The following is an 11836-nucleotide window of genomic DNA, read 5'->3' on the forward strand; positions in this document are numbered from 1 at the left end:
TTGGGTCTATTATTATATAACCTAGAATTCTGTTTGGATGTGGAACACAGCAGTAGGCTAAAAGCCGAATGCCGAGATGCTTGTGTACTTTGTATAGGAATTGGTGAGAGGCAGCCAACAACTGTGTTATATATAAGAAGGAAGTAATTATTCGTAATTTTCTTGGCTTAATGGGGAGGGTTCTGTGATTATATAGTTACATCCAAAGACTTACGATTATGTTTTCCTTACTAGGCTGTGTGAGAACAGTAGGCTATTGTGGGATCCATGCTTCCGGTTTTAAGCGCAGAAGGCTTCACTGTGAAGGTTTGTCTTTTGCTGTTGTTTCAGTGGGAAAGCTATAGCTAAGTAAGTTTAATGTGTTAATGTCAGTGTTTATGTAGTGTAGAATTTACAAAGTATTATTTGGCATATTTTAACGAGGAAAATATGCATTTTAAACTGAGGTGCACGTAGCCTACAGTTTGAATTTGGCAATTATTAGGTTAGTTAAGGATGTTCTTTAATGGTTTCTGATTAGAGTTTAAAAGGTTCATGTAAATAAATTTTGTGCCTACTATTGATTCTGATTATTTGTAATTTTCCAGTAACCGCACGTGGTTATAGCAAATGAATGAAGCTCATCATGTGTGTGTGTGTCTGTGTGTATCCTTCAACTCTCCATTAGCTGAGACTTTTGTGCACAGTTACGTGCTTTCTTGCAGGAACAAGATGGCATTTTGAATTTGAAGTCTTCGGGACTACAGCACTGAGATGAAGGTTGAGCCGGCCCACAATTGATGAGTAATAAGTGTTTATTGAAGATTTGCACTGATTTTGTACTGATGTGTTTTAAATGTCATAGTTTTTAGTTACTGGAGGACATTAGGTATGCAAAACACCCTCTTTTTAAGTGATAAAAAAAAAAAAACTGTTGAGAAATCACATGAATTTGGTATAATCTTTGGTGTACTATATAACTGTCTGAAAGTTTCCATGTGCATGTTAGGTTAATCTTAAGCAAAGAAAAAACAGTTTTGAGTTAATGTATATAGTATTGCAATGAACATGCCAGGCTGGATCTCAGGGATGAGTACTGAATCATTTATTTGTAAATGGCTAGTCTAATTCCATTTATTGTCTAATATTAGGGAATGGTTAGGAGTCTGATAACTGTTTTGTCATAAATACTGTCAGTTCATGAGTACAGTTGGTTGCTGACGATGGAGAAGGTTAGTCAGTCCAGCAACTCAAAGAGATACTAAAGGCTTGGAACCTTAAGATATCAGGCAATAACTTTGAGTTGTTTCAGCGTCTTAGTGATTCTCTGAGAGCCGAGTGAAAGTGCATTTAGGAACATATAAATTGTTACAAGTCAAGATACTAGAGTTGACACTGAGGTAGGCGATATGGTTAATAAACCTGATCCTAACAGGCTTCCAGGACCGTCAGGCCTAGGAGTCTAAGAGGACGAGCTGTGTTTGGGTGACAGTGCATCAGTAGTTGGTGGCAAGTCTTGATGGGTCCAAATGTTCTAGTAGGTTTAGTTGTGGTTCAGTTGGTAGTATGCGTGTATTGGTGTCTACTGAAGAAATTAGCAAAAATGCAAGCATTGGAGCAGGAGGAAGGTAGAATAAGACGAAAAGAGGTTAAAGCTAGAGGCAGAGATAGGTGAGGTTGTAGCAGAGGAAAATGTATTGCTACAGTTTGAGTTTGAATCCTTGACAGGTGATCCTGGCTTAAATTTCGAAGATAAGAATGAAAATCTACAAAAGACACAAGTTACTTGGATAGAGGACCAGGCAGCACAGATAGGATTTAGTATAAGCCAAGGTGACGGCCAAATGGACACTGGTAATTAAGTTGAAGACAACATATGCCTGGGAAACTTAATTTGAACAAATAGTTTCAATAGTAGCAGTAATGATATCATTCAGGCTTTTATATCTTGCAGCCTGAAAGTGTTGATGCCAAAACAAGATACAATTAAATTTGATGGGGGTTATACAAAATATTTTAGGTTTATTCGTTCCTTTGCTGATGTACTCAGCACCAATTTGACATCTGATAAGGAAAGGTTAAGGTATTTGGATTTGTACTCGTTAGGCAGGCCAAATGAAATAGTATTAGCCTGTCTACATTTAGGGACTTCAGAGGGTTATAAGCAGGCTAGAGCATTATTAGAGAATAGACATGGCAACCCAGAGCAGATAGCTAAAGCCTATGTAGATAAAGTTATCAAATGGAAGAATATTGATGTAAATGATACCTAGGAATTTGAGGAATATGCTGTTATGATTAAAAGTTGCAGGAATGCCATTTCATGTGTGCCTTATGGGATAGCTGAATTTCAGAATCATAAGACAATGAGGTTAATTTTGAATAAGTTTCATCCTAGTGTGCGAGGCTATCGGTGTAGGATTGCTGATGAGACAGTGAAAGAAAGGAAAAGGGTAAAATTTGATGGCTTAGTCAAATTTATTGAAAAGGAGCCTGGGGTCTTAAAGAATCCGTTGTTTAGGGGCCACTTTCTTGAGAGTAGGTATAAAGGCGGAATGACAAGATTAGGTAAAAGTTCAAGGATAAGCAGAAACTGATAATTCATCAGATCAGGGTGGTGTATGTATTAAGGTTATTAGTGCGCAGGTTTCATGCTGGCATTTTGGAGAGCAACATGTAATTGATGAATGTGACCACCTAAGTAAAATGAAATTCGAAGACAAGCTTGCTATAGTTAGAAAGCAAAAGCTGTTTCAGCTGGTTGAGTGGTGGTCACTTGTCAAGACAATGCCGCAGCAAAAATAAATGTATCTTATGTGGGGAATTCCATCCTACTTTGCTACGTGAGGAACTGGTAAATAATATTGGCACAGAGGGGAGTTCAAGTAGAGCACAGGTAGCTCCTCTTGCTTAGGATAGACCTCCTGAGTAATATTGCTGTGTAGGGCTGTCAGTAGAGGTGGCAGTAGTATGGGTATGTCAGTGGCCCTAGTTAGGGTAAGGTTTCAGGATGGGAAGGAAGTGTTAACAAAAGCATTTCTTAATAGTGGAAGTTCATCACACTTGTCTTCTGCTGAGTTGCTTAGGCAGCTGGGTTGCACAGATGTAAGGAGGGTTAATGTCAACATTGAAACTATCTGGAGGTAGGGAGAGTGTAATTTAGTATCGAGTTTATCAGTACAGTATTGGATTGTCAAGGTAAAAATTATGTGTTGCTTGCGACAGTATTGAGTAACACTCAGATTCCTGTTAAGGAATGTGATTACGATAGCACTGGAGGCGTTGAACGCTGGCCACATTTACAAGGAATAGACATTCCAGAAGTGGATGCTGAAGTTATCTTATTGATTGGAACTAATGTTCCCATATTATTGAGCCTCGAGAATTTATTAACTCGACTAGTTTTTATGAGCTTCATGCAGTATGAACATTACTGGACTGGGTAGTATGTGGGGCTTAGGACCAACTGTATAAGGATCATAATACTGTAATAGGACTGCAGTGGTAAGAAGGTGGTTGTAGTTGGATACCATCCTTCTTGAAAACTATGATTGTTACTCTCGAGACTTAGCATCTCCAAGCCATGAAATGTCAGTTGAAGGTAGGAAATGAGTTGAAATGGTTCAGAAAGAAATTAAGATTGTAAATGGCCGGTATGAGATACCATTACCTTTACATGATATCATTGGAAATTTACCTGAAACAAGAAGTGTTGTATTGTCCTGCATGTATGGTCTGCGTAAGCAGGCAAATAAGCCAGAAAAGGAATGAGTTATATCTGATTGTGCATTTAAGGTGGATGGAGTTTCATTAAATGTTCTATTAGTGCAGGGTCCAGACATGATGAACTCTTTCTTAGGTGTGCTGTTCCAAAGAGTGGCGTATCTGCAGACTGTAGTAACTGCAGGACAATCGCTATTTTCCCTGTGCTCTCCAAAGTTGTGGAAAAACTTTATTTTTAAGTCATTATATAAGTATGCAAAATCAAAGGATTGTTAATTGATAGTCATTATGCATACAGGAAGCAGTTAGATACTTGCGATGCTCTTTTCGACTTGACATGCTATTTGTAATGGAACCTTGATAAGGGTTTTGAGTGCAGAGTATAATTCAAAAAGATTTTAGTGCTGCATTTGATTTAATAAATCACATGGTACTTATTTATAAACTTCAGAATCTTGGAGTGGGTGGATATGTTTTAGATTACTTCAAGATTTCTTTACAGATAGGCAGCAGCGAGTTGCCGTGGACGTGATCTTTAGTGAACCAACCCCCTAATGTGTCTGGAGTTCCACAGAGCAGTGTTCTTGGTCCACTGTTATTTTTATTGTATGCAAGTGATATGTTTGTTGGCCTGCAAAACAAGATTGTTCAGTATGCCAGTGATATAACACTTGTGGATGTAGTAAAGTCTCCACATATGGGAAATGAAGCTGCCCTCAGCCTCAATCGGGACATGGACTGGGTCAGGGAATGGTGTATCGGTGGGGGTATGAGGCCGAACTCCAGTAAAACGAAAACATTATTTATTAGCGGATCTAGTACAGATTTCCCACCTCATCCTCCCCTTCAGATTGCTGAGAGTCTGAAGCTTTAACTATTCTAGGTGTAACTTTTGAGAAACATCTAACGAAAGTTTCGGCAATACTGCATGAAAGTTAGGTTTTGTTCGTAATGCCCCATATATTTATAACAGTGATAAAATTAATGCAACCTGTTTTAGGTAATTTGTACTTTCTTTACTGGAATACTGTTCTGCGGTGTGGATGTCTGTTTCTGACAGAGATTTATCTCGTTTAGATACAGTGTTTGGTGGTGGTGGGTTTCTGTTTACTAATAGCAGCAATTATGACGTGGATCATCGATGGATGGTCTCTTGTTTGTCACTTTTTCATTAAATTGTATTTCAACAGAGATCTTTCACATTCACAATTGATCCCTGATCCCCCTTTATCTGCCGAGAGCAACCAGATTCGCTGAACAGCAGCAGCAATATGCAGAAAATGTACCTCCCTGTCGAACTCTGCAGTTCCGGAGGTAGTATTCTTTACACCGTTGGGCTGCGGAACAGCCTTCCAGAGGATGTCGTGCAATTGGAACTTCAGATGTTTAAGTGAAAATGCAATTCATTACTACTCTAATACTATTCTTCTTGCATTTTGATACATATTTATCTATTACTTCTTCCTAATGATCACCATATTCTTTGGAAGCTTAAATTTAGAGTCAGTGGCCCCTGTGGGCTCTGTACCATACGAATAGGTTTCATCTACTGAATATAATAATAATGATGATGTATATACAAATATATTTATATATATATATATATATATATATATATATATATATATATATATATATATATATATTATATGTGTGTGTGTGTGTGTGTGTGTGTGTAATGTATATTATATATATGACATATATATATATATATATATATATATATATATATATATGTATATATTATATATATATATTATATATATATATATTAAGTGTGTGTGTGTACACATATACAAACGCCCTCTCTCTCTCTCTCTCTCTCTCTCTCTCTCTCTCTCTCTCTCTCTCTCTCTCTCTCTCTCTCTCTCTCTCTCCCCCCATTTCCTACCAAGAAGTTGGTCGACCTTAGGTCTGGTGGGCGGGCAGTGTTGGACCCGTGGGGGAGATAAGCACACTCGTTGTAAACACCTCTATTATATGATGGCATATCATTTACAGTGGTTGCAAAAACTTGAACGTTTTATTTTATGGTTATGTCAATATTTTTGTTCTTTTCTTTACTTCTGTTTTTGATATAACAAAATTATTATATCAGTGAACTCCTCAGTAAGGACTTATTTCAGGAAAAGAGGAATCAATTAATTAGTAATTTCGTAAATGGCATCTTTCTTGTTTAGAGGTTCTAGACCATGGTCGGTGCAAAATTGTTAGGGAAAGTCCATTCTAAAAAAAGTTTTCCGTGCTTTTCGGGAAATTCTTATAATTCCTTCGTGAAAAGTATTAATATTAATGTTAACGAAAACTGGACACCTTTTCATTGATACCATTATCAAAAATCTTAAAGTATAATGCAGACAGTTTGGGAGTTTTTAGAAATATAAGCTACTTGCATAAATAATTTTGTGCCTACTATTGATACTAATTATTTTGTAATTTTTCTGTAACCGCAAATGTTTATAGCAAATAAATGAAGCTCATCATGTGTGTGTGTGTGTGTGTGTATCCTTTGACTCCCAATTAGTTCAAACTATCACGAGTTGGGTACAATGATATATTTGCAAATGATTCATAAAAGTGTCAAAACAATACAAAGCATATCGTGACTTTGAAGCGAGCAAGCTACAGCATTTATCAAGGCACAGTTGTTATTCCGATTCCGTCGTCCTGGGGGGTTGGTGTTCATCATCAGCAGCAGAGTGAGCTGCTGCATGACAGATCGGCAGTTGTCTCTGGCCCTTAGTGGTTATATCTGTTGTGAGGTTGGTGACCTTAGTTTGATGTAATAAGAATGTATTTGTAAATGTCCAAGAACAGCATTTGAGAGAAAAAGAGTAAGAATGTGTATAGGAAATAGGCCGGGACTATTTAGAATAAACGATGGTGAACGGAAGCATACTTAAACCATGAACAGGGGGTTATAAGACTAAAGAACCAGGTTGGCTACTATAGGTAGTCTGTTTCATTTCATCTGTCAACCCACAGGTGAAGATGTGCACAAGCAAATGGGTAGCACGTGATTGGCCGACAACCAACGTTTCCGATATCGTTGCCATATTGTGATACGTATTAAACTTTCTTCAACAACATATTTGAATATTTATGAATATACAAATAACCCTTATCCCCTCTCATATGTAAATCATAAACACGCCGAGCTGTTTCGATAATGTACCAACACAAGCACACGAAAGACGAGCTAGTATCAAACAGTCTACTGATATCAAACGTAGAAGAAAGATGATCTTTCAATAATCATGATTTATCGCATTAGTATAGCCACGGCTACACTGAGACCCATGCTCACAAACTGTTCAAATCACAAGATTGTATTACCAGATTTTATTCTACTTACAATTTCATTACATGCATATAAGAAATACCTTTATTACGATACCAAAGTAATATCTTCGTCTGTAAACTGAACATAACCCTTAACATTGTTTACAGCTAGAACATGAAGCTAGGCTTATGATACCGATTCGCCTGATATTTTATTTTACTGCCCTTCTTTTAAGCACATATTCATTCCACTTCGGTCAAAATTACTTTTTTTTTTTAACTTTTATGTGTTCAATCGTTCTATTGCCCAACAAAGAATAAAAAAATATGTATGTCTTGACTAGCCGTGTATGTCATCAAAACTGAAGGTGACGGGAACCCAATAGGATTTGATAAGTTATTTGGCTAAATTGTCCCGAAATTGTCCAATCATTAAGCTATTATAACTTATTAACTGAAGAAAAAAGATATATAGCTATGCAAAGAATTCATAAAAGAAAACCGCAGTAGGACCACCATTGCCATCATGCCATGTTTTAACTAAAATTTCCCGCCATCCAGTCAGTACTGCAATAGTTGTTCCATTCACCTCGCCTCGGCCCCGACATCCTCATAGATAACAATAATCATGCTATCATATAATTTACATGCAAAAAACGATTAAAATGCCTTTGGTTCATACTCCCATAACCAGATGTCTTATTTACCCACAATGAGATGAAAAAAAAATTTATTTTGCGTTTGACCTGAGTAGACTGTCTGTTAGAAGCTTGTCATTCACTTGTCATTATATTGTCGATGTGCCCGGCAGGGAGGTAGTGCGGTCACGGTAGGCATTACTTAAGGTTCTTTGCAGCGTCCCTCCGGCCCCTAGCTACAATCCCTTTCATTCCTTTTACTGTATCTCCGTTCACATTCTCTTCCATCTTACTTCCCATCCTCGCCTAGCAATCGATTCATAGCGCAACTACGAGGTTTTCCTCCTGTTACCTTTCACACCTTTTTACTGTCAATTCCCGTTTCAGCGCTTAATGACCTCGCAGGTCCCACAGCTTGGCTTTTGGCCTAAATTATGTATTCTATTTTATTATCGATATAAATCGGCATACTCATAATTTAAATAAGGTGTGGAGGTTCTTTGTACATAAAAGCATTCAGATGTATACTAAGAAAAAGTTTGCATCTTTATCACAGTAAGCCTACGATATCGGAACAACGATTTCAGAGAATCGAGAGCTAGCCATGCGTGTTGCCACATCTGCGTAAAGCTACGGATGTTTTTGTTTCTTGATGTTTTTGTAAACGTACATTCTGGTAGCAATTGCCTGATAAATTCCTTTGTCATAGACAATGTTTTTGGGCAAAATGGTGATTTTAGTGGTTTGATGACGCTAGAAGAAATCTCACTCTAATAAACATACATCAAAAGGAAGTTGTAGGCCTATGGTACAGCCATTTAGGCCACGGCACAAGTGTAAACTCAAGGTTTTAAAAGCCTTCATTATTACAATAATGATACCTTATGACCCTCAGGAATGAAAGTAATCGAAAAAACTATAGCCTGCGTGAACAAGATGCCCGCTAATCATAATTTTGTGACCGAGATCCGGAAATACTCACCGCAATAGAGCCAGACTGTTTTCAAGACTAGTCTAAAGAATTTGATAAGTGAGTAAGCCTAGGCCTAATAGCTTTAGTTGACCATGTTTACGTCGTGGTTAGCTCCTTGTGTCAAAGGGTAGTTTTCCGTAGCAGTTTGGCAATTACATGCACCCGTTGAACATTAGGAAGGGAATGATGCCCAACAGCCGTTTGAGTATAGTCTAGCCCTAAACAAAATCTGCTCACTGAGATTCACTAAGACCCATACTTAACGGAATCAAGTTCGATAGCATTAACTATACACTATATTGATATATAACTACTATAACTTCCAGCTGCTAAAAGGAGGAAAAAGAAAAAGACGGGTGAAATTTGTCTTCTAGCGACTTTTATGGTTACCTGGCAAGCTTTCGATACTTTGACAAGCCATATGGGGGTTGCCGGTTCAACTGGCCACTTGGTAGACATACAAGCGTGTGTACGGTGTGGTGCATTGTGTTCGTCAATTTCGCATTGCAACGTTTTTACTTAGTGGACTTCGCTCATTACTAGTGCTGTACGACCGGAAGAACATGAATAATGATACAAGAGGTTGTGGACTTGTGGTCCAACTTCCATTTCGCGCTACCTATCGTGCCAAAAAGTTCTCCCACAGACAGTATGCCAAGAGGAGTCGGGTGGCTCGATTATGAACATATTTGCCCAACGAAGCACCTACGAGGAGTTGATGGATTATTCGTTTGTCCGTCAGGCCTGTCGTGTTCCCAGACCATTCTCTTGGAAACTAGTGATACTGTATCAGTAACTCGAGCTGTTCTAGGGTGACGAATTAGTGTGTCTGATAGGTGGAGGACGGCCGTCGCTTTCTCCGGCTGATGGTGAGTATTCCGATTATGAGTATGAATATTTTTTTTTATTAATAGTTTTGATATTCCGCAATGTTTTGAGATCAATTTGTATGTGAAAGTCGCAAGAACAGTGAGGAAATATTTTCGTCGTTTTCATACACTCGTTTTTTCATCTTGAATACATTTTCATGCATTTTTTTGCCATCAGTGAAAGTTGATAACATTTTGTTGATACCGGAGAAATGCAGTCTAGAACACTTGCCTTCGAATAATTTTCCTGGGATATAGGCATTCTAGTGATTACTTTTGAACATCGAATCCGAGCAATCATTGTCGAAAACCAAATTTGAATCGGTTATTTTCAAATATTACGTTCGACCAAATAATTTCAAAAAAATTACTAGGATAGACTTCGACTTCATCCCCTTGATTTTGTGTGTGCTTGGGTCTTAACCAAATGTATGCAAGTTGAATCTTAAACAAATGCATGCAAGTTGAATCTTAAACAAATGCATGCAAGTTGAATCTTAAACAAATGCATGCAAGTTGAATCTTAAACAAATGCATGCAAGCTGAATCTTAAACAAATGCATGCAAGTTGAATCTTAAACAAATGCATGCAAGTTGAATCTTAAACAAATGCATGCAAGTTGAATCTTAAACAAATGCATGCAAGTTGAATCTTAAACAAATGCATGCAAGTTGAATCTTAAAGAAATGCATGCAAGTTGAATCTTAAACAAATGCATGCAAGTTGAATCTTAAACAAATGCATGCAAGTTGAATCTTAAACAAATGCATGCAAGTTGAATCTTAAACGAATGCATGCAAGTTGAATCTTAAACGAATGCATGCAAGTTGAATCTTAAACGAATGCATGCTAGTTGAATCTTAAACGAATGCATGCAAGTTGAATCTTAAACGAATGCATGCAAGTTGAATCTTAAACAAATGCATGCAAGTTGAATCTTAAACGAACGCATCCAAGTTGAATCTTAAACGAGCGCATCCAAGTTGAATCTTAAACGATTTCATGCAAATTGAATCTTAAACGGTTTCATGCAAGTTGAATCTTAAACAAATGCATGCAAGTTAAATCTTAAACGATTTCATGCAAATTGAATCTTAAACGATTTCATGCAAGTTGAATCTTAAACGATTTCATGCAAGTTGAATCTTAAACAAATGCATGCAAGTTGAATCTTAAACAAATGGAAGTAAGTTAATTTAAAATAATTGAGGTATACAAGTATCCAGATGAGACGAAAGTTGTTTCCTTTATTAAAATTTAACATGTGCAGTCTGAAGGAAGACGTGATTCGTGGGCATATTATTTGAAAGGTACTGATATAAAGCAATTTGTTTAAGCTTTCTTGAGCATACTTTTGTATCTTGCATAAATACAATTAGACGCATCAGTAACGCATTAATTTTATCAAGGTGATATTTTCCCCTTTTTTTCGTCCATCCTTAATTGATGGAGGACCTTTCGGCCAAACGACCATTTCGTCCATAGTCGTTCTAGCCGTGGTACTGTACGAAAAAAAGATCTTAAAATAAAAGTCACTCGGGCCGTGGTTATTTTACAATTTACTTACTTTGGGTATTTGTTAGAATACTTAAAAACTAAAATACAATTTCAGAATCAATGAGAAGACAATTTACAAAGTTAAATTTCAGATGTGTGGTGTATTTGGATATAGATATCAAGTTTTCAAGAAATAAACAATTGGGTTATTTGCAAAACAAATAAAATATAAGTTTGAGTAACCACGCTAAATGGTTGTAATGTTATATTTACTAAGCGCGTTGAGCCAGATTATAGCAGCCGAAGCCGATTGAGGTACCGAAAGGTACAGTTAATATCCAGTTGTTTTTGTTTTGGTAATTTATTTCAGCGAAGTTATTATTGACGAATAGTAAAATACCTCAAGATAATTATTTTGAAAGTAAATTAAAAATAATATTAATAAAGAATGCAGTTCGTTGACAGAGAAGAGCGGAAGTGATTAAATAATATGATTTTATCTGGTGTGTGAAAAAGACTACACAAACACTCATATATAATAAATATACTTATATCTTTATAAAAAAAATATGTATTAATAATGTTCTTTTTCACACACCAAATAAATCATATTGCTTAATCGCTTTCGTTTTTCTCTGTTAACGAACTGCATTTTTTATTCTTTTTACTTTCAAATATATATATATATATATATATATATATATATATATATATATATATATATATATATATATATATATATATATATATATATATATATCTTCAAGCATGTCATGGGTGAACAACATCCATGCTAGTAGAATAATAATTAATTTTAAAGTGTTCGCTCATTCCTATATAACTGCACGCATTTGATATTATAGTGCAACCACCA

General features: G+C 36.5%; 2 long non-coding RNA genes across 2 annotated transcripts in view; both read left to right on the top strand.

Annotated features, from left to right (window-relative positions):
* Positions 1-228: 228 nt before the first annotated feature.
* LOC136847156 (uncharacterized) lies at positions 229-4891 on the top strand. Its single transcript, XR_010855634.1, has 2 exons — positions 229-348; positions 588-4891. It is a non-coding gene; the product is annotated as an uncharacterized lncRNA (long non-coding RNA).
* Positions 4892-5582: 691 nt separating this feature from the next.
* Positions 5583-11836, top strand: part of LOC136847163 (uncharacterized) — a 250338-nt gene continuing 244084 nt past the window's right edge. The window contains exon 1 of the long non-coding RNA XR_010855640.1: positions 5583-9464. This is a non-coding gene — a long non-coding RNA (uncharacterized lncRNA). The remainder of the gene's footprint in view (positions 9465-11836) is intronic.

This window comes from Macrobrachium rosenbergii, chromosome 16, assembly GCF_040412425.1.
Source record: "Macrobrachium rosenbergii isolate ZJJX-2024 chromosome 16, ASM4041242v1, whole genome shotgun sequence".
Classification (NCBI taxonomy): Eukaryota; Metazoa; Arthropoda; class Malacostraca; order Decapoda; family Palaemonidae; genus Macrobrachium; species Macrobrachium rosenbergii.